General features: G+C 42.8%; 1 protein-coding gene and 1 long non-coding RNA gene across 3 annotated transcripts in view; both read left to right on the top strand.

Annotated features, from left to right (window-relative positions):
- The window catches only part of LOC111875550 (Krueppel-like factor 12), a 494,889-nt gene that overhangs the window by 424,149 nt on the left and 47,307 nt on the right, over nt 1–23,433 (top strand). The gene's annotated exons all lie outside the window — the stretch shown is intronic.
- Nucleotides 13,519–15,201, top strand: LOC111875551. Its single transcript, XR_002844742.2, has 2 exons — nt 13,519–13,697; nt 13,824–15,201. It is a non-coding gene; the product is annotated as an uncharacterized LOC111875551 (long non-coding RNA).

A 23,433-nucleotide genomic window follows, 5' to 3' on the forward strand; every position in this document is an offset into this window, starting at 1 on the left:
GCGCCACTTTGTCCACCAAAAATCCCACTTGACCAGACCCGGGATGGAACCCGGGCCGCCGCGGTGGGAAGCCAGCGACTAACCGCTTGAGCTATGGCGCGGCTGACTTGGCCCTAAGTATACTTCGAATCCATGATACACAACAGGCTGCAGAAAATAGAAATAGAGCGGTAGAGAAGTATAGAGAAACTGCCAATTCTTTGGACACAGATAAGTTTGTGGAAGTACACGCCAGGAACCACCGAGGAAAGGATGAATGAGGAGAACGGGCGTGGAGGAGGTACACTGCAATGATGATAGGTAAAGACTATGCAAACAGGCACGTAAGAAAGTAGGAACTTCCGAGAAAAGGGTGTGTGACCATAAGCTATTGAACTGTTTTTCGTTAAGCATACAGCTAACTTCTGTTGATTTGCATTTGACCAAGTGATTACATCGCTTTGTGGTGTTTGTATAATGCTTGAGTGGGGTCAAAGTTATATTGGTAGCGGACAAAAGTGTAGTCAATCAGTCTTGCAAACATTGTTATAGAGTTTAATAAACTCGTTACGTAGTGAGCCATTAATCTCCTTTTGTAAGAGCATCCTCCACTTTGATACACAGAATGGATGATAAGTCAATTAATTCTTTATTTAAACCCACAATAGGGGATATTCATGTCGCAATAAACGGAATGATAAATTATTAATAGTCGTTTCACACTGTTTTATATTTAAGGTAGTGATTAATGATATGTACAGAGTGCACCAGGAGCGGGAAAATTTTGTATCTCGTCATTTGGCTCAATTATGACATTCTTTTATGTATGTAATTGGGTTGAACCTTCCATTCTTTATTTGCCTGCTGCCTAACCCTCTGCACGAAGTATCCGGTGCATTGTGTTCCCTGGGCGGTACACAGTTCTCTGACTCTATTTGTATACAACCTGAAGGTTCCTCACCGTTACCACGAAGTCCCTTGTGAACCCAGTTCTTATCCGTCAACCTATAACATGAAAATGTAGGGCTTATTGTAGTAGACTGTTCTAGTTTTCCTCCGCAAATGATGTATTCCTATCAAAAAATGATACACGCATTTGTTGTTACGGAATCCAAATAAGTCTGTCGTGGAACCGTTCCTGAGGTAGTGCAGTCCTGTTCTTATTCTTTTAAGGCCCCCTTTAATACTGTGCTCCTACATCCCTGGATGCACTAATGAGGCTGTTCTACCGAAATATTTTATGCGTTTCTTCTCACGATACCTCGAAGCCCATCGCCGCCTAGTTCGGTGTCTGCCACTTCCGTCCTGTTACAACATAAACGCCCTTTTGTCACTATGGTTGCTTTCATTCTCTTCCTCTCGTGTACGACTGTCTCTCTCTCTCGTGCGCGTTCTTCTGCCTCCATTTGCATTCTACTGGTACTTACGCGTCACAAAGATGGCTTCCCCACATTCTCGTTCTTTCAGTACTAAACGGTGTTTCGTTGATTTGATGACGCTATGGCTTATATCAGGAGGATTTTGAAGCATGACTCGGAATATACGTGAAAGGGAGCGTTCACGGCAAGTTTTAAGACACTGCCCGAGAATTACCCTGCATGACAACCGTTATTCGGGACAACAGATCATAGGACTGAGATGCTGGACCTCATGAAACGCTGTTATTGAGGTGCGAGGTTCGGTTCGGCTTCCACTGTGAAGCCAGTTGGCTGCTCAAACGGGAATAAATACAACGTCGACGTGTGGCCCAAGAAGAAATGGACTCCGAAGTAGATTGTACTCTTGATCAATTTTGATTTTGCCTCATACTTCCAATATTAATGGAGAATTTAACTTATACTGTTGAACTGGTTTGCCCTCAAGCCTGTGTGTTGCTTCCGGGCGCTCTTTTTTTTTTTTTACCTGAACCTGGAATTAATGACCCGGCATTCTCCTTTGGGTGGGGGGGCGGAGATTCCTGTACATATTTTGACCAATGTGCGTAATACCCGGCGCTGAGGAGAGACCTAATCAGAGACTGGGCCGCTGAACAGCTCCGAGCCTTACCGTCGGTGGAACCTCAGTTGGCTATCGCGTACTCCCATGAACATTATTTTGCAGTAACCTACCTGTCTACAGCTATTTCAGTTGAAGCAGTATTATTATTCTCGTGTATACCACATCCGCCATCAAGTACACTATTCTCCCCATTTGTGCGAAGGCCGCATGTGGTCAGTGTGTTACCTTCTTTGGAGCTCACGACTCTCGCTGTATCAAATATTTAGGAGTGTCTGCAATTTGTTGATGTAAACTTTTTTGCTGTAAATGTCATGTGTCTTTTCTGCAGATCAAACAAGGGTTGAATGGCATGCACTTGTTTGGATCACGCAGCGTTTTGTGGTTCTGTAACTGTCAATGGTTTGTTTATGTTCTTCACTTACATGAATTAGGCTCCTGGCCTGTTGCTGCTCATAATGTAGCTGATCCCCCAAACAGCGACTCCGATTAGCCGCATAGTAAGAGAAATAGACGAATGGGTCTTTGCATTTACAGGACAGCACAGCATGACATAACGAACACATACAAATTCAGGGTTGGTCCTAGTGTTGGAACGCCTGAATAACTTACCCGCGACATCTGTCATGTGCGTGGACTTTCATTCTGGTTACAGATAAACTCTTTACAGAGTTAATTAAGAGCGGAGACACTAATTTCCTCAGCATCGTAAGTTATGTCGTTGACAGAATTAATAATAGATATATCGCAGTTAGTAGAGTAGAGTCTTGTATGCAGTTAGATATGCAAGACAGTGACAGCCATTCTGAATGAAATATATTTTAATGAGGTCTATACTTCATATGCCCGTTTATACGACAAGCCGTTTCTGAGTTCATTTAAAGTGGGAGTTATAAGAGGACCGAGCCCTTTTAAAGACATTAACAAGCGATATAGTTTCTACCGAGCGAGTGAAACATTTTCGGCGAGTTTTGTCCATGAGGATGTGCGAACTCCTGACTCCCGAATACAGATTAGTGTTTACAGTTTGCATGCAACAATATTTGTAATTCAGAAAACAGACAATCCCTGTACTTCTCATTTCACAGCTGCCTGTTGAATACTTTGAATCTTCTTTGGAAAATTATCCCTGGCACTGGAGCTCGTCTACAGACCACAGAGGGATATTTTTTACTTCTTGTACTACACTGAAGCATCTGTTTTCTGAATATTTATGATAGTAGTTGATTCATTATTTTGTGACATGTAGACCCATTGCTAGGCAACGACTCGGTAAACACATTCCCGCGACAACGAATACGCAGGCAACAATTGGATAACTTCCGTTTCTATGCAGCGGCGCTGTAAGGACAACAATAGAAGAAGAGGTGTTTTCTATGTTGTTTCTCATATATCCATTTTTGGGCAACGGATGTTTTCTGTGCTGTGGTCCGACCTGAGTCTATATAACGAAAAGCCAACAGTAGTTGACAGTTCAGTTCATTTGAGAGTGAGTTCTGTACGGGAGGCTGTGAAGCAGAGTTCAGTTCCGTTCAATTGTCAGTTGAAAGTCAGCCTATGAAGAGAAGATGTAGCATGTGTAAAGAATACTTTATATGTGTTGCAGTTACAGTCAGACTGTTATAGATCCGTTGCCAAGATGCGACTAGTGAAGACTGAGAAGACTTAGCATGTCCTAGTTATTTTAGAAGTTGGTAGATTAGCGATAGCGCTGTAATTAATTGTGATTAAGAGCGATTGTAAAGGAAGGTGTAAATAAATCCAATCGTCAAATCCGAAACCCGTTATTATTAGTCACGGAACCATTAACACGTGACAATATTAATATTACATAGACTACTCTACTTCGCATTCGAGTGTGTAGCTCTTCTGGTTCATATTGGGTTCAAATCGCGGTCCAGACACCGGATAACCTTGTCGAGATTTTTCGTAGTTTTCTCAGCCCCTCCTACCATATCCTTTCCAATTCAGTATTCATCGTCATTGGACGCTGCATAATCTGAGCTATTTAAAGCATCGTTTAATGGCGATAGCGTTTCGGGCTTTGATTATACTGCCGTTTACGAGTGGCTGGCTGTGATTGGCGGCCTCATGGTCAACTGGGTAGAAGAAAAAATGTCCAGGGTAGAATAAAGAAGTGCAGAAATCAGTATAATGAGAACCAGTTACCTGAAGACGAGACTGGAGACAGATGTCGAAAGATCATGTAGGCCTGTGGCCTATATCAAATATGCTTTAGACAATGGACGCAGTATAATGTTGATTTAAGGAAGTTGCTTTTACTTACCAGAATATTTTCCCCAGATTTTTCTTACACTCACTTTAAGCCAAAATTGAAATTTTCACACTTATTATCCTTGTCGCCGGTCACGGTAGCCGAGCGATCTATGGCACGTACTGGCTTCGCTCCTTCGGAAGCCAGGATCGTGGGTTCGCATCACACACAAGGCATGGATGTTTAATGTATGTATACGTTTATTCTGTCTTTGTGTTGTCCTGTGTTTAGATAGAGACCTTGCGACGAGCTGATCCCCCGTCCAAGGAGTCCTACCGTCTGTAAAATGATCAGTGACACTGAGAAATCAGCCCTATGCTTCAAACTGGGAGCGAGAGGAAAAAATTATCCTTGTCATAATCTGATTGAGCAAAACTAACGTGTGTCTTCTTCTGTTAAATAATAGACAGTATCAGTCAAAATCTGTTTTTCATTACTGAGACTGCGTCATAAATAGGACATCCGATGTAGCACGCTTGGAGTTATTGTCAACGCATCTCTTTTTCCTCGGCAATGAAGAGGGGTAACTGGTCAGCTTCATACTACTGCCATGTTTAGACCGCAGTATCCAGTGCAGAAAGGGTCATATAAAAAGTTGAAGCGAAGAGGAAAATCCCAAGCGATTCCTCGGAGAATTAACGCCAGGTGACCGATCCTTATATCAACAGAACTATGGGCAACATACAAACGTTTGTTTCTTATCATCTTTTTTAACACATTCCTGCCGTTAATTTCGTCATTCAGAATCCTTCTTGGTAAGGCAGTTGTCCATCGACTGCTTAAGGAAGTCACAGCCTTTTATGGTACCGGAATGTTAATTACCATATACCAAGAATCGGCACTGGTCTCTATCCTGAGCCAAATTAATCTAGTTCACACTCTGCAACCTCACTTAGATACATTTTAATATTCTCCCATTCACGCCTCGGTTTTCCAAGTGGTGTCTTACCTTCAGGTTTATCTACCATCATTCTCCATGCATTTTCAACTCTCTTTGTGCTTCACACTCTACCCATCATTTCTTCTTAAATTTATTTACTATAATGCTGTTTGCTAAAGCGGATAGGTTATAAAACTCCTCATTGTGTGCTTTCCCCACACTCTGAAGCCCCAGTATTCTCAGCATAGACGTTAGTAAAGATACGTCTGTAACTAGCAACGGTAGCGTGCACCGTGTATCCGTACCTGGCCTTCTGGAGAGAGAGACCTCAACAAGTGACATTTCAAATCTTCGAACTCCGAGAGTAGGGTTTAAATATGAAGTATTGTCACGTATCGGGTGTATAACGCGACAAATAATTTCACGCCGTATTTGGTATAGCGAATTTTATTTCACATTCGCACTTACAATCACCCAAATTACAGATTCACAATTACTGCTATCTGCAGTATCACAAATACTACACTCCTAATGCCAGAATACAACTGACTGGTTGCTGGCTAACTCGGAACTAACTCGGAGGTAGCTCGAGGACTGGTCGTGAATAGCCTTCGCTGCTCCTTATGTAGCCTCGATCGGACAATACAGAAAACGGCCACATAATAGGCACCACTATGTCTGGTGCCATCGTGCCAGCAACGCTGTGTACCGCTGTTACTACCGTCGTCTCTCGCAACAACTGTTTACCCGCGCTGCCTAGCAACCCGCGGTACCCCTGGTGACGTCATCGCTGTTGACTCGCGTTGCATAGCTACCAGGTTTCGGGGACTCGGCTAACTTCGGCTCCGCTCGGCTCATCACGGCTGGCGGGGGGAGGGGCGTCATCCATAGCTCAACATGTCACACTGCTCCCTCCTTAAGGCTGTTCGTCTCGAATAGCCTAACGGTGCACCCCCGTTCCTTTTCCGTCCCGTATCTGTGCTTGCAGTGTCTCCTGTTGTTTCGGCTACTCTTCTTGCAGCGACTATTCTTCGTCCGTTTCGACAGCACGAAATAATTCTTAATATATGCACCCTTGCGAATTTTTGTGAACAGGTTGGAACACACCGGCATACCTCATTTTCTTGCGATTCGCGGATATTGCGTCTTTTACAAATTGAAGGTTTGTGGCAACCCTGCGTCGAACAAGCCTTTCGGCGCCATTTTTCCAACAGCATATGCTCTTCATGTCTGTGTGTCACATTTGGGTAATTCTCGCAATATTTCAAACCTTTTCATTATTATTGTAGTATCTGCTATGGTCATCTGTGTTTAGCGATCTCTGATGTTGCTATTCTGATTACTGTGGCGCGCCACAAACCGCGCCCATATAGGACGGCGAACTTGATGAATGTTCTGTGTGTTCTGAAAGGAAGATTCAATCGATTCGGAAAATTTCACTGTTGTAATTAAGGTATGTACACGGGCCGCGCCATAGCTCAAGCGGTTAGTCGCTGGCTTCCCACCGCGGCGGCCCGGTTTCGATCCCGGGGTCTGGTCAAGTGGGATTTGTGATGGACAAAGTGGCGTTGGGGCAGGTTTTCTCCGAGTACTTCGGTTTCCCCTGCCAGTCTTCATTCCACCAATTGCTCCACAATCACCATCACCTATCATCTGGGGCTGGTACAATAGGCCAGAAGTGGCCGCAGTACAAGGGACTTAGTCCCACCCCACTAGCAATAAAAAAAAGATATGTACACTGGTTTTTAGACGTAGTGCTATTTCACACTGAACAGAGTAGAGTATGGTATAAACATAACTGTTATATGCATTGGGAAACCAAAAAATTCATGTGACGCGCTTTATTGCGCTGATCTGTAACCGATCCTGCATTATCTCGAGGTATGCCCGTATCAGACAAACGACAAACGCTTCCGGTTCAATAATGACATTTCAAGGAAGAATTCGTAAAATTCATATCCACAGAGCGAATTTTTCTGAACATAGGCTCTGAGAGCAGATGGGAACTTTGAATTGTTAGGCTTAATATTTTACATTATGATAGCCTTCGTCGTAAATTATTTTTCATTCCTTAGAAAATGGACCCTTTCTGATAGTCGCAGACAAAGATCGACACACCTGAACAATCTCGATAATAATAGATTCCCTATAATTCAGTACACACCAAATGCTCAGCTGTGGGAAACACTCGCTAACGAACTCCGATAAAAATCGATGTTAATGCGAACAGGACCGTGTTCGACACTGCAGAGGTACTGTACTCCCTCCACCTCCAGAGTCCAAGAGTAGACGAAGAAAGAAACCAACTAGGGGCAGGCGGCCGCTTCCCAAGCAAGAAACCAGCAACAAGCAGGCGGTTCCTTGCTTTGACCCTGAAGACGGAGGCAGTACGTATCTCCGAAACATCTGTCCGCTTCTACCATACTACGAGTACATGGCCTTACATTACAAAAGCTTGTCTTCACTGTCACCGCTATGAGGATCTCAAATTCAAAATATTAATATCTGTACCAGTGAAATTGTTCAATCAGTTATGAAATAATGTCACGTGATCGAGTGATTGTAAAAGTGGCTTGGATTGGTAATCAGATTTGACGCTTTTGCAACTCTGACCACTTTACAAATCACTGTCACACAAACACTAGTGTTCATAGTCACTGTTTTCACTGCGCTGCTTGGTAATATCTTCCAACAGTCGGCGTTCCTCTGTTCCCAGGCTCACGTCCTAGCAGGCTGGCTGCCATGTCAAACCAGCCTCCTACTGTTCTAACAACCGTCTCAAAAATATCTCGTAATGGCAGCTGGCCCTCGTTATATAGCCTCGGCACAGACTGCACAGAAAACACCGCTGCCATCAGTTGTTCTGTTGTTGGCTGACGTCGCTGTCCGCGCTGACCGCACAGAAAACACCACCCCTCTATTGTCGTTACGCGTTACATAATTCATTGTAATTGACTGACTGTATGGAGAAGAGTCCTTCTTGAGAAACTGATAGCCGCTATGGAACCCTAGGGTGTTCTCAAAGACCCCACCACTGGGCTCCACTTGTGGATCCAACGTCCGCCCTCCCATCTACTCCTGACTGTCCCAAGAAACGTCTTCCGTTCAGGTTTCCAGTCTAAAATTTTACATATCCTCCTTAATAATCAGTCGCTCGGGTTTACTGAGTCCTTGGACTTTGTCCATTGACCGGTGTTCTAACATGTTCTTTAGAATACCGGACGATGGGCAAATCCCCAAAACCCAATAACCCCGAGTGTTATACATCATCGTCAGAACCCTTTAGAATCAGCTCCCTGGTAACATTTTGTGAGGTGTGAAAGTTACGATCCTCCTCGTCATGTCAATCTCTCAGTCTTCCACTTCTTCTTATTGCTAGTGGGGTGGGACTAAGTCTCTTGTACTGCGGCCACTTCTGGCCTATTGTACCAGTCCCAGATGATAGGTGAAGGTGATTGTGGAGCAATTGGTGGAATGAAGATTGGCAGGGGAATCCCAAGTACTCGGAGAAAACCTGCCCCAGCGCCACTTTGTTTGCCACAAATCCCACTTGACCAGACCCCGGGTTCGAACCCGGGCCGCCGCGGTGGGAAGCCAGCGACTAACCGCTTGAGCTATGGCGCTGCCTAGTTTTCCACTTACTATATGTACGAGTATCTTGGGTCCACATATTCACGTCAGCACTTTATTCTGAGACACCCTCAATATACTGTACGTATGTTCTTCCCAAGATAAATTACTATTTTCCGCAATCTGTGGACGAGATATGAAATTGGTATGAAGGAGAATGGTGAACGTAATGTTGCGCTCGCTTTACTCTGCGTCCAGTAAATGCGTGTGAAATTTACGTTGAGTTCTCCGTGACACTGTGTACACTATCTTCTCAGACTCATGACTTTGATTTGCAAATATTAGGCCCACTGGGTGGGGACATAGCGGAAGAAAGGGGCTTCTTAAATATTTGTACAGAATATTTGTAGCCTGCTTGAAATCCTTCATGTTTTTGTAGTGTTTTCGTGCCATCTGACTAGTCAGTTGGCTCCGATATTAGCCGGAAGATCCGAATTTGTTTATCGCTCGTGGATTAACATATTTTACTTAGCGTGTTTCAGGGGCCGCGCCATAGCTCAAGCGGTTAGTCGCTGGCTTCCCACCGCGGCGGCCCGGGTTCGAGCCCGGGGTCTGGTCAAGTGGGATTTGTGGTGGACAAAGTGGCGCTGGGGCAGGTTTTCTCCGAGTACTTGGGTTTCCCCTGCCAATCTTCATTCCACCAATTGCTACACAATCACCCTCACCTATCATCTGGAGCTTCAAAGACGTAAGTGGCCACTGCTCACAGCTGTAAAAACAATGGAAGAGTAATTTATATGTTGATGCTTTTTTAAACGAGGCAAGATGACGCTTACATAAGTGGCCAGAATCAGGTGCGTTTCGGGCCATGAACGTAAGAGACCGTGAAATATTATCAGGCTGCAGTACCAGCGTTATCCTGTAGTTACCCGGAAGAAGGTAGACTTAAAATTGCTGGCATGCAACAGGTATTCGAAGCTAATACCTCCTTAATCCGTGAAAGACGCTTCATTCAGTGTCATCTGTTTGGTATAACCTCATACGTAGAGACACTTAGTAGGCGAGAGAATAATGGTAAAAGGGGATATACACGTACAGTATAAGAAAATGAACTGATTTAAGTTGACGGTGGATACGGTCCTAAGAATGGGATTTGTGGTGTCGACAATGAAAGTTCATGTTCCGAAACAGCAAAATAATTCTTAAATATTTGTGCCCACTGTTCGGCGACCGCCATACCGAGGAGCCAGACAACTGTATCATAAATTTTTAGTCGAATAATGAGAACCGTTTCCTGAATTTATGTAGTAATTGACGTTATCACTGTTGTATAGGTACCCATCTACCAAACTATACGACGTTATGTACCAGAAAACAGTAATCTCTACAGGATTTAATTTACCTTTATTCCACCGTGAAACTTTCTTTCTGTTAAAAAGCAATATATGTATATATATAAACGAGTAAATTTATAACTGTAGTCATAACAACAAAAACTGCAGCACAACATAGAAAGTTGTCACATACAGTCACATACCAGCACAACATTTACAAGTAAGCCTGCACGCCACTTCATGTGCAGTTTAGAAAAACCTCTAAAGGCAGCATTGAAATACGACCTGGCACAAATACCACACCATCAGGCCAGTCATACTACTGTTACCACACAACTCTTTTTCAAGACATGTTTTAAAGTCAATACTTCGAGAAATTATGTATGTTCAAATAGTATGCATGCAGATACAACAACACAGACATTCATATCACCAAGAAACCAATAATTTATATAAGCGTATTCATACCAAATACTGGTATACGCAAAAATACACTTTCCATAGTTTGTCCACACTCTACCCTATACTTATGCTCATATTTAATTTGTTTATCTTCTGTTTTATTTTAATCTCCTGTAACTTTAATATTTCATTATTATATTTGTAATATGATATGTATACCTATTGCTAGGTAACAACTCGGTAAACGCATTCCCTCGAGAGCCAACACTTGCGACAGTAGGACGTGTATTGCTAGGCAACGGCGCAGTAAACATTCCTTTTCAACAATAGTGGCTGTGTTTTCTGTGTGGTCCGTGAAGAGGGTTATAAAATGAAAAGGATAGAGTCGGAAGACACGACCAAGCATAGTAGTCGAGACGGGTTTCGAAATGCCAGTCTGCCAGGATATGAGCTTGGAATTGAATTGAGTCCTCGAAAGTGGCAGTTGCAGAATAATGTCAATAAAGGAGTTAGGCTGTGAAAAGAAGACTCCACGTGTGATTTGAAGCGACAGTGAGACTGTTTTAAATCCGTTGCCAAGTTGCGGTTAGTGAAAGCTTGAGTCGTAGTGCGTGTGTAACGGTGAATTGTAAAGTGTGTAGACTAGCGATAGCGCAGTCTTACCTTCAGTCCCGAGTTGTGTCATTGTGTAAGGTACAATAAATCCAATCATCCAATCCAGAACCCGTCCTATAAGTCACGCACCGTCCTTACACGTGACAGTATTTTAAATCTTAGTATTTAAGTTTTTAAGTAATTATCGAACTGAACAATAGAGCAGAATATATAAAAAAAAACTTATGAACAAGGGACCTGTGTTCAGTGGGATATGTGGAAAGATATATTAACTGATTGTACCACCTGAAACTGACCCAGTTACGGGGCCGAAACACTTGATGGACTAAAAAGTACCTAAATGCTAGGTAATTGTGTTTATGGTATTGAATAGAATTTTTACTTATATAAACGCAAGAGGTGCCGGTCACGGTAGCCGAGCGGTCTGAGCCATATACTTTCTTCGCTCGCTCGGAAGCCGGGATCATGGGTTCGAATCCCACTTAAGCCATGAATGTTTGGTGTGTGTATGTGCTTATTCTGTGTTTATGCTCTCCTGTGTTTAGGTAGAGACCTTGGGACGAGCTGATCACTCGTCCAAGGAGTGCTACCGTCTGTAAAAAAAAGATCATGAAACTGAAAATCAGAGGCCGGTACCCAAAGGGGGCTGTAGAACCACTTAAAAAACTCAGCAGGTTGGAAAAACCTAAGACTTCTGTTCTTATTAAGCAAGCAACAGACCAACAAGCTTAGTAACTCTCATGTTGTGGTCTGTGTTAGGCTAGAAACACACACAGCGACATCGGTCGTACGGAAAAATGTCGTACGATTTTTTTACCGGTCGACCTCCTTTTCACACTAGAGCGACCAAATACATTTCTTTGCTCTCCGACTGCCGTACGGTAGATGTCGCATGTGGTCACGTATGAAAGCTAAGACTACACTTTATATTGTACTACTTGATGCGACATGAACCGTACGGACGTCGTACGACCGATGTCGCTGTGTGTGTTCCTATCCTTACACTGCGCAATCTTGTAGGTGGGTACCAGCAGTCTGCCTCCCACTATCAGACCTACCATAGTCATAACCTGGAGAGCTAAACAGGAATGTCCACTGCCAGTCCCATATTAATCTAAGTAAATAAGACGCTGATAATGCAGTTTGAAGGTTCCATACCGGTGACACCAAAATTGGTTATTTGGATTCGTCCTGAGCCATTGCGACGTATCCCATGTCATCGTGTGCATCCCTGTAAGCGGTACATTCCTTCTCCGGCTCCTCATGCTAAGTAGCAGTCCTGTCCCACTTCGCGGTTGCTGTCCAGCCCATCGAAACGTATGTCTTCAGTTCTTTGTCCGGTGTTATGGTACAAGACGTAGTTTATGCTGGTTTCTGCGCAAAATATACATCATGAATACGCTTCTTACGCCCGGTTGTGGTTTCTTTAAGAAAAACTGAACAGGTTTCGATTAAATTTGCTGTTGGGTCTCTAATCTTTGACCCTGATCGGTTTCGCTGTTAGCTCCATTTGACATGAAATGTCTCGAAACCGCCTTCTTGAAAACAACAGGTAAAGTGACTTAAAACGCATTATTTGTGTTTCTGCACTGGGCAGTTTTCAACGTTTTTTGACTGTGTGGTCATCTTTTTTTTTTTTTTTATTTTTCCTTGGCACTGCAGCCCCAGTGGGCCTAGGCCTCTCTCCATGAACTTCTCCGTTCACTTCGGTTTTTCTAGATCTTACACATACGGTAGGACTTCTTGGGCGGGTGATCAGCTCGTCGCAAGGCCTCTACCTGTACACAAACACAGAAAAACGCACACAAACATCCATGCCCTGAGTGGGATTCGAACCCACGATCCCTGCTTCCGAGCGAGCGAAGACAATGCACGCCTTATACCGCTCGGCTACCGTGACCGGCATGTGGTCATCTTACTACTCAGAAATTATCTATGTTTTCCTTGAAAAGAAGTGAGTTTTGAACATCGCTTTACATACTTCGCCATACTATAATTATTTACTTTAACTGCACTACCTACACATATATCCTGGCGCCGCACGGCGGGTCCCGACTAACTAAATAATTAACTGAGCCCGAAGAGTAAACTATATGCCTATCTGCCTGTCTGTCCACAGCAGTGGCGTAGCATGACTACCGAAAGCAGGGAAGCAACTTTATATACGTGTATATAAATTGTTTCTACATGCCCTATAGTTTCTATCTTCTATTTAAAAGGAAACAGTAAATAGTTTAATATGTATTGTATATTTAAGCTAATATATTTAAATAACACATAATTATCAACACAATTTTATAGCCATCAAATGACAGGGTTGTGAACCTGGAATATAATTAATGCTTACTTTATTGTTTATAATTCAGCTCGATTCTTCTGTTTTTCTTGGCAAACAGATCAATAACCTCATTTAGAAAGCTGGGTTTGGACTGCAGTTTGTTTAGGAAGGACTTTTCAATGTTCATCAAAGCCAGTGATGACAACCTATCCTGGTTCTGCGAATTTCTTAAGTAGTTTTTTAATCTCTTCAGAGCTGAAAATGAGCGTTCATCTGCAGCACTTGTCGCTGGTATTGTTAATACTAGCTCACATAATTTGAAGATTTGCGGGAAAACGCATGATAACTGAAGAGCATACATATATTGATGTAAGTCATACACACTATCTTTTGCCATATCTGGGTCCGAAAACATTACTAAAAGTTCACTCTTTAAGGCAACAAAGTCAAAAAATGCACCATAATTTTCTTTTAAACAGGAAAATGCTTTTTCAGGAAATGAGGTTCTATACATGGGAAAGTATCTGGCATCAAGAAGACTCAAGAAGAGGAGCGTAGCGTTCTCCGAAAATCTAACAGAGACATTCTGACACACGACATCAATAATTTCACAGAACAGCCGTTTATAGGAGTTTTTTCTTTCTTCTCCACTCATTGAGTCAATGCGAATTCTTTTGGGTCGAGTTGGGCCATTTGAATCGAAGACATTTTCCATTTCACTCCAAAGGTGGTCAAATCCTCCCCTTAATCTTTGCATGTGATGCTTAAATTCGTCTATTTTGGTATTGCAAAAAGCTATATCAGATCTCTTAGTTTGTAGGATTTTGAAAAGAGCGCCAGAATATGGAAAAATTGAAGAAAATATTTTCAGCATGAAATTGAAATCGAAATCCCTTAGAAGAGAGAGAAGTCCGCGTGCAGAAGAAATTGTTTCTACATCCCATTCTTCTGGTTCCTCTATTATAGACACAAGAAGATTCTCAATTCCTTCTCTGTATTCATGCACAGTTTCAGCAAGTCGGCTATGGTACTGCCATCGAGTAGGTGCGATAGAAGGAAATCTTTTCCTAAGGTGGGAATCCAATGCTTCAGTCCTTTTTGTGGACTTGGCAAAAAAAGTTCTAAAGCCAGAGAGAGTAGCAAAGAAGACCTTAACTTCCTTAATAAAACTAGCAGATTGTGCTAAGACTAAATTTAGTCTATGCGCATAACAATGAACAAAAATGGCGTTTGGGTACTGCTCGCGAATTTTTGCTTGTACTCCTGCATGTTGTGATGCCATAACAGCAGCACCATCATAAGTCTGTGCAATGAGTTTGGGACCACATTCAAAATCATTTAAAATCTCAAGAGCATGGTTAAACAAGGAATTGGCAGAACGGTCAGAGCTCACGTCTGTAAAACGCAGAAACCTTTCTTCAACATTGCCATCAGCTGTCACATATCGAAGAACTGAAGCCAACTGACACTTATTCATCACATCTGAAGTCTCATCAAGAATTAAAGAAACATAATTAGCCTTTGAAATTTCCTTTTTAATTTCCATTGTCATCAATTCAGATACAGAATGTATCAGTTCATTTTGGATGTCAGGAGAAGAACCACGGAAAGCAGTTGAAGACTCTAAATGATTGTGTAAATCAGAATCATAACGTGCCAGCATATTTAAAACCTCAATGTAATTTCCTCTATTAACAGATGCCACGCTTTCATCATGTCCCCGAAATGCTAAACCCTGAGAGCCCAGAAAACAAACTGCTGTAATTAATTGGCCTACAAATTTCCTGTTCTGTTTCACAGCTTCATTGTGTTTTTCAATTGACTGTTTGTATTGGCTGCTTAGAGAAAATTCAATCCTTCTGTTTTTACCAAACAGTGTAATTTCTTTAAGACAAGCAATGTGATTAACTGAATGCCCATGTCTTTTGCCAGATTTGTAAATGTTGTTAATGTCATTGTAACCAGCACTGTTAAACACGTGTTTTTCTTTAGAAAACAAGAGACAAGGCCAACAGAATAATTTTTTTAGTTTATCACACCCACACAACCATGGAATAGCCTCATATAAACTGGTATTGAAATGCCGTGTGCAAGATTTCATTTTTGTATGTAAAGTTAGATTAGGCCTAGGTGCACCTTCTTCTATTATCTTAAGTTTCTCATTATAACTGAGTGAACTGAACGGTGTTTGAAGAAGTTTTTCAATCACACAGTGGTTATCACATGAAAGTGTCATGTTTCTATTTTTAACTTAACAGCAATCACAAAAACACTGTCATAAAGTTATAATTACGCAAAGCAAAACAAATTCTGTATCGATAAAAATACAGAATAATAACTAAACTGACTTGTGCATAAGTGACACGCTAACACCTTTGTGAAATTAGTAAACTCGCTTAACTGCAAGGTCACAGACTATCTTACTGCAAACTGCAATGCCTTATATCTGGCAACATTGCTGGAAGCACGAAGCTGATAGCATACCATAACGTATAGCTCACTTACAGACAACATTGACATGAGTCAGCCAGTTAACCCAAGGGAGGGTGGAAGCGAAAGACCTGCTGCTTCCGCGCGTGTTGCAGTTTAAAGTTCCCTGCATTTTGGAAGAAAATAACTGATCTATCCTGATAAATTGTTTATGTAACACATTAAAACTTGCAATATTCTCATTATATGTAATATATGTTCTCAGATTAATTAATATTTTGAAGTATGAAATATTTTTTCGAAATTGAAAAATTGCCAGAAATGTTCTTGGTTGCTTTTCTATAGGGAAGCGATGCTTCCACCACATCCATGTACCCTACGCCCCTGGTCCACAGCCCTTTTTTGGATCTTGGCTGCTTTTTCATTTTCTTCATTTTTTACACAGTCGGCAGGACTCCTTGGACAGGGATCAGCCCGTCGCAAGGCCGCTACCTGTACACATGACGGCACAAACACAATACACGCACACACAGACATCCATGCCTCAAGTGGGATTCGAAGCCACGATCCAAGTGTTTGAGCGGGCGAAGACAGTTCATGCCATAGACCGCTTGGTCACTGTAATAGGCCCGAAGAGCAAACTAATTACGGTAAATTTAATGGTCTCAGGTAACCAAGAAAGTCCTCGCGATTTGTGATGCCTTGCTACATTTGCAAGAACCTGCCCACGTGTAGCTACATTAAGTTAAATGGGAATTGGTTAGTGAGTAGCTAAAGAGTGGGAAAGAGGTGATGAGCCTAAGTTTCAAGTTTTCAGCATTCGACTGGAGAAAGAAATCCCTTGGAAAATCTCGGAATTCGAACAGATACCAGCAGAATCTTTATGCAAGAAATGAGCGTGGATGGACACTGCAGAGACTGGATTTCTGCACTAGGAACTGTGAGTGTACAGTTTTTGTGACCTGCAGTGACAAGCGGAGATCCAGCATCTGGGTCTGGATGTGGGCTAATGGGAATTAAATTGGATTTGCATCCTTTGTTTTGTTGCCTTCTGAATTAACGTGTCCAGAAGGTACAAACAAAATTGTGTAAGGCGGATATGTTGATGGCAGTTCAATTAAAATGTAAAGGGCGTGGTTCAATGCCTAATTCAAGCGTTTTCACTTGAATAATGTGTTATGACCGTTCCCTGCTACCTGGGCGTCTCATTAGCCAGGAGCCTTCCCCACCCTCTGAACTACAAATTCCTCAAGTGTAGTTATTGAATCGGTTACAACTTGCGGGTGTGGGCCACGCTTCTGTAGTCTCACAAACGAACCCTTTCATTGAATCAGCCATTCGTTCTGCGCAGGCGCGTGAAGCCTGCTTTCCGTACCCTTTAACTTACCAGTTTCTGCAAGGACAATTTACTCTCGTTATTATTGCAAGTTGGAACATTGAAGTCAGGGCTGTTTAGATGGGCAATATGGGAAGGAAACTCATGTAAAGTGTTGGATGAGTAATCAGTTTCTGATATTTAGAGCGATGCATTATGGAGATGTGAACAGACTCAGACTGTCTGAAAATGAGCTTTCTGGAGAGGAAAAGGAAGACGTACGGGGGGGGGGGCTCATGAACTGTGCTGTAACAAAAGAGAGGCGCATATTTAGATGTGCATTGTTTACTGTTTACCCAACTTTGAGTACTGTACGTGCCTTTATAATCATTTGGTTAAAATATCCGAGGGTTGAGGATAAATTCAGCAACGAAATTAGGATAATGGCATTTGGATGAGCAGATCCGATTATAAGCAAGAAATGCACAAATTAATATTTCTAGTTGTTTGGGATATAATATATTGTGACATTACATTGTCCGTTGCTAGCTAACGGCTGGATAAACAAATATTGCGGCAGCGGATACTCACGGAACAATAGAACCGTTGTAAGCGTGTTTTCTGTGCCGTCCGTTCCGAGGCTATATAGCGAGGACGAATGAGAACGTAGCGCCTACACAGAAAGATTGATCGCTCCCCTCACCGAAAAGGAGGTCCCAATTATAAACACGTACATGTCTAGGAAAGAAGAAAAATATTGGTCATGGATCTCGAGGAGAATGAAGCGAGGAATGACTGTGCTGGCGAAGGTCAGCAGCAGTTTAACCGGTTGTGGCATGCACACATCTGCCGAAGCATCAGTCGCTACCGATTTACAGTTTCTAATTTCTGCACAATGTCACGGTAAAACTCCAGCGACTCAACTACTTCACTGTGCTGTTTAACATAACCCAGTCTTCAAACCGCTGTCTTGCGTTATTACACAGTTCAATGTCTTGAATGTTAATCATATTCGGATCTTGAAGTTTTCACTCCCTTTGTATTTAACTGAATAATAATTCGATCTAGTGTAACCAGTTGAATATAGAAATATAGAAGTGCACCTTTACGTGTTTCTACCACTATTAACAATCATCAGAAGGTTCTCCAAGCAGCGTGACGAGTCGAGATGTCCGTTACTAAGACTTTCATGAGTGTTAATTGCTTACAGTAGCGACGTGGATTAACGTTATCAGTCGGCGTACTCGGACAGTATCACGGAGACGTTAAATAATAAGAACCAACAACGAAATTGATCCAGAAACATGATAAAATAATAAAGGAATTTGTAAACAATTTAAGAGGTGCAGTATTTCCTATTTTAATTGTAGTATCTGATGTACAGAGTGACAAGGAACCCACTGTTAACAGACAAACAGCACAGTTGTATTTAGTGTTTTGATTCGCTGTCTGAGAGAAGTTCCGTCTGCAACCTTCCGGTTAACTTTGTTGGCAGCAGTGTTACGTCTTCCTACCGCAAAGTCACGGGGTGAATGAAGTTTTTCGAAGCTAAGCAAACGGTGAAAACAATGGCGAAAACAGAGACAGTTGGTCCAGTAGGAATTTCAATTCAACGTAAATTGGCATACAAGCCGGGATAGCGACTAGCTGGACGACCGAAAGGTCGGAGTTCGAGTCCCGGTTAGGGGAAAATATTTATTCTCTCAACGCCTTCCAAACCAGCTCTGGGGCCCACCCAGCCTTCTATGCAGTGGGTACCGGGGGTAAAGCGGTCGGGACATGAAGCTGACCACTTACCGTCAACTAGTGCCGAGGTCCAGAATACATCCACTCCCCCATACATCTTCATGGCGTAATGCTTAATTACTTGAGCAGAGGGACCGCTTTGCCTTTACGTAAATTGGCGTAAGGATTACAGTTCGAAGGACAGATACGATTTTGCAGCCACCATAACTTTGACGGGGCACATGTTTTACAGTGTCAAATCGTGGGACCTGGACGGGCCCCTACCGTAGTGATGGCTGTGCCGTATCCTCATGCTGTGGGCCCCAGTGCAGAATGCTGCTGCGTCACTCTCTCGGAAGTGGGATCTGAAGTTTCCGGGATTTCGGTTCGCTTCTGCTGTCTTCTGCCGTTACAGCTGCATCAGCTGTCAGACTTACATGTGGCTGACCTACCGTCTCACAAGAAACGCTGCTGTAATTGAATTCTCCCACTTAAAATCTCTGCTATTTTGCTATTAATTATGGTCACCTGTGTTTATTGCTGTTTTTATTGCTGCTTGCGGTTTTCCACCTTATGCCTGGCCTTATTTTTATATTTGTAATTGACTTTTAATGGACGTACTTTTTAATGTGGGGGCACGCGGTGGCGTAGTTGGTTGAGGAACTATGCTACAAGCCGGAAAGTTCGAGTCCCGATGAGGCGGATTTTTTCAGTTGACCTAATCCTGCAAGCCGCACTATGGCCCTGGGGTCGACTTAGCCTCTAACAAAAATGAGTACCGGAAAATCTTCCTGGGGGCAAAGGGCGTCCGGCGCATAAGGCTGACAACCTTACCACCATCTGTGAGCCGATTGTCTAGATAATGTGGGAGCCTCGACGTCTCACAACCATATGGACTTCCATGGCCTCTTACAGGAATAACTTTACCTTTTACTTCTTAATGTATAGCTTCTGTATTGTGTCGGTTGAATTATGTTTTATTTTCTTACAAGTGGATTTTATTCGTGCATTTGTACTTCTTATTGTCAAGCACTATGATAAATAAATTGAGTAATAATCATAATAATCATTATCAGATCTCTAAGAAGTTATCCCTATGCTTAATTGAGTGAATGGGTATATGAGAGTGGAAATGTATCGGTTCGTTGATAGGACTCACTCACTCATGAAGATGAGCCCACCTTGAGAATCCGCCACTTGTGCAGCTGCTCAAGAACTTCCCAGCACTTTATGGAACCCCCAAGGTTCATTGCCGTGTTCACAAGAGCCCACCACTGGTCCCTATGTCGAGCCAGATCAATCCAATCCATCCCATCCCATCCTAACTAAGATCCTTTTTAATATTGTCCACCCACCTACGCCTTGCTCTTCCCAGTGATCTCTTTCCTTCTGGCTTTCCCACCAATATCCTATATGAATTTGTCTTCTCCCCGATTTGTGCTATATGCCATACCCATCGCGTCCTCCTTGATTTCATCATTCTAATTATACTTGGAGAAGAATACAAGTTCATTGATAGGCCCCTGACACATTTTGGAATTAATGGCAGTTGGAACGTGTATGTGATGTAGGGAAGACATGTATCTTCGTCATCCATACTGGCCTAATGGAACGAGTTATGCATCTGACTTGTATTCTGCACAAGCCTGGCGAATATTAACTGCAGCATCCTGACGAGGGTTTTCTGTAGGTTTCCCGTGAAAACCGCGAAATTACGTCACGACTGTCACCATCCCAATCTTTCCCAGTTCACCAACTATAATTACCCAGTTTCTCTACCCTGCAGTTGATGTATCGTTATTAAGTAACAAACGTGGCCGCGCCATAGCTCAAGCGGTTAGTCACTGGCTTCCCACAGCGGCAGCCGGGGTTCGATCTCTGGTCTGGTCAAGTGGGATTTGTGCTGGACAAAGTGGGGCTGAGGCAGGTTTTCTCCGAGTACTTCGGTTTCCCCTGCCAGTCTTCATTCCACCAATTGCTCCACAATCACCCTCACCTATCATCTGGGGCTGCTACAACAGGCCAGAAGTGGCCACAGTACAAGGGACTTAGTCGCACCCCACTAGCAATAAACAAAAAACAAACGAATCACCCAGCGGCACCATCACTGAAAGAACTTTCTTTCTGATAGGTATTTTATGATCCTGTTCTTCCGAGAGAACTAACTCATGTTGCCACGGCTGCTGACTCAACTTGTTAGAAGCATTTAGAAGTTCTTCAATTCATGTCCCTTTCAAGAATATAAAATAAAATAAGTTTTATGTTTTTTCTGCTCGAGAAGGACTTTTGTACCTGTCGCAATTCCTGCCCTGCAGCCAGAATCACTTCGACCGACCATTAAATAAGTTGATGACGTCACTCGAACCTTTCATTTCAGCAGCAATAAACAGTAAAGACTCGGTCTTCCGCGTTTTATTCATGTTTACGGTAATACTCCAGGCCAGGTCTTGACGAAAAAGGTGATTTGTTGCTGCAGTCACCAAACTGTGGTCCGCAATTTTATTTCTAATTGAAGTTTTCAGACTTGGTTATTCGGATGTTATGAATTAAGTCCTGTCGGCGTTCTCACCTGTGGTAAAGTGACCGGGACATGTAGGACCCTATTCTAAGCCAGTTCAATCCATATTTTGAAGGACATACTATCTGTCTTTATGTTATGGTTTTGTCCTTCATTTTGTCGACGAGACATGAATATATAATCGTGTCTCACTACAATTATTTCTACAGGTACGAGCATTTATGTCTTATCCTAATAAATTGACATGATCAGAACAGGCCATTAGCCAATATTTTCCGTTAATCTTCAGCCTTTTGTGATTTCCTTAGCGTTTCCTTGTGGCGTGTTATAAAGTGAAGCCAGAAATTGTTTGCAATGAATAGTCTCATTGTCTCCCGTCCTTCGAATATGAGATGCACGCGATAGATAATTTCCGTATACCAGATTTACTGTGGATTTCACTTAAACCCAGTTAACCAGCTCGTTATACCGTTAACTAACGATTGCCTCTGACTGGTGAGACAACTGTTCTGTAAGATTTTATGTTTTCACGGCGGTGACTATGAAGAAAGTCGTCTTCTGGGATGTGGCGCCGTCGGTTAACACAATTTCTACACGGCGCCACATCCCAGAAGATGGCTTTCTTCAACTGTTTTTCTGTTGATGCGCACTTCAGGAGTACAGTCACACAACTACTTTGCTGCTGCTTGTACCACTCGTGCGTTATTTCAAAACGTCGGTGGGCTTATATCGGACTACACAGCATTGCATCCAAGTAGATCCTCAAATCTCAAGATGGATTCTTTATTCACAAAGGTCAAACAGGCTGTAGCTTGCAGCTGCACAAATTGTGTCGGTACCCGATGATAATTTTTATTTTGTGAGAAACCCATCGGTAAAGCGTCTGAAATATTATTCAGGAGGACTGTTCGAAAGTCGGCCAGAACACAAGGTATAGGTCAACTGCGTGAGAGCTTGCTTTGCTTTCCTCAGGCTTTCCAAGGCTTTTTGATAGTAGTAAGTGATGCTTCTATCTACATCTTTTTTTTTTTCTTTCTTGGCACTACAGCCCCAGTGGGCCTAGGCCTACCTCCATGAACTTCTCCGTTCACTTCGGTTTTTCTAGATCTTACACGTTCGGTAGGACTCCTTGGGCGGGTGATCAGCTCGTCGCAAGGCCTCTACCTGTACACAAACACAGAAAAACGCACACACACAAACTAAACATCCATGCCCTGAGTGGGATTCGAACCCACGATCCCGGCTTCTGAGCGAAGACAGTACATGCCTTAGACCGCTCGGCTACAGTGACCGGCTCTATTTAATTCACTTAGCATAAATTTTTCTTTATGCCATTCGAACCTGAATTAACACTACAATCTATGCAGTCTCGTTAAATTGCTCCTGAACCAAACCAGAAAACCAAAAAATGAAATCAAGACGCATAATAAAACGGCATTTCTCGTAGCTCGTTAATAGTCATCACGTTTTATTTGCGCTTGTAGTGATTTGGGTCACCCTGTAGCTCAGTCCTACAATCGCAATTATCGCTTGCTGAAGAGATGGAAGATACTTCAAGTGAGGCAGTCGATAATGAATCGAAGTCGAGATCGTGAAGCAGGGGTCGTCACATGACCTTCCGACTTTCTTTTTGTATGCAGCGAGATTTTAAATGGGAGGAGTTGGCTGTGACTAGCCCCGGCCCGTCATTTGTTGAAGAGAAAATATCTGATGTTACCGAAGCGGATAAATTACCTGCTTGGATCTAAGTAGTCTGTCAGACCTTCTCTCAGCAACTTTTGAGAGGGAGAAGAGTTCTGGCTTGTGGGATATAACACTGTGTGGTCCGTTGAAAGCCAAACGACGTTTCGGAGGAACATGCCGCCTCCATCTTCAGTGTCGAAGATTAAGTGAGGCAGGAAACCAGCATGAAACAGGTAGCAATCAGAGCTGTGCTTGCTGCCCACTTTGTGCTGATACTGGAGATGGAGGTGACATGTTTCTCCGAAACGGCGGTTGACTATCTATCTGTCTGTGGCTCTACAGTCCTTTGTTCGGCCTTGGTTGCTTTTTCAGTTTCTTAATCTTATACACAGAGCCTGTAGGACTTCCAAAAAATTGAATGCCTTGTACAGAAC

The sequence above is a fragment of the Cryptotermes secundus genome, unplaced genomic scaffold (assembly GCF_002891405.2).
Source record: "Cryptotermes secundus unplaced genomic scaffold, Csec_1.0 scaffold468, whole genome shotgun sequence".
Lineage (NCBI taxonomy): Eukaryota > Metazoa > Arthropoda > Insecta > Blattodea > Kalotermitidae > Cryptotermes > Cryptotermes secundus.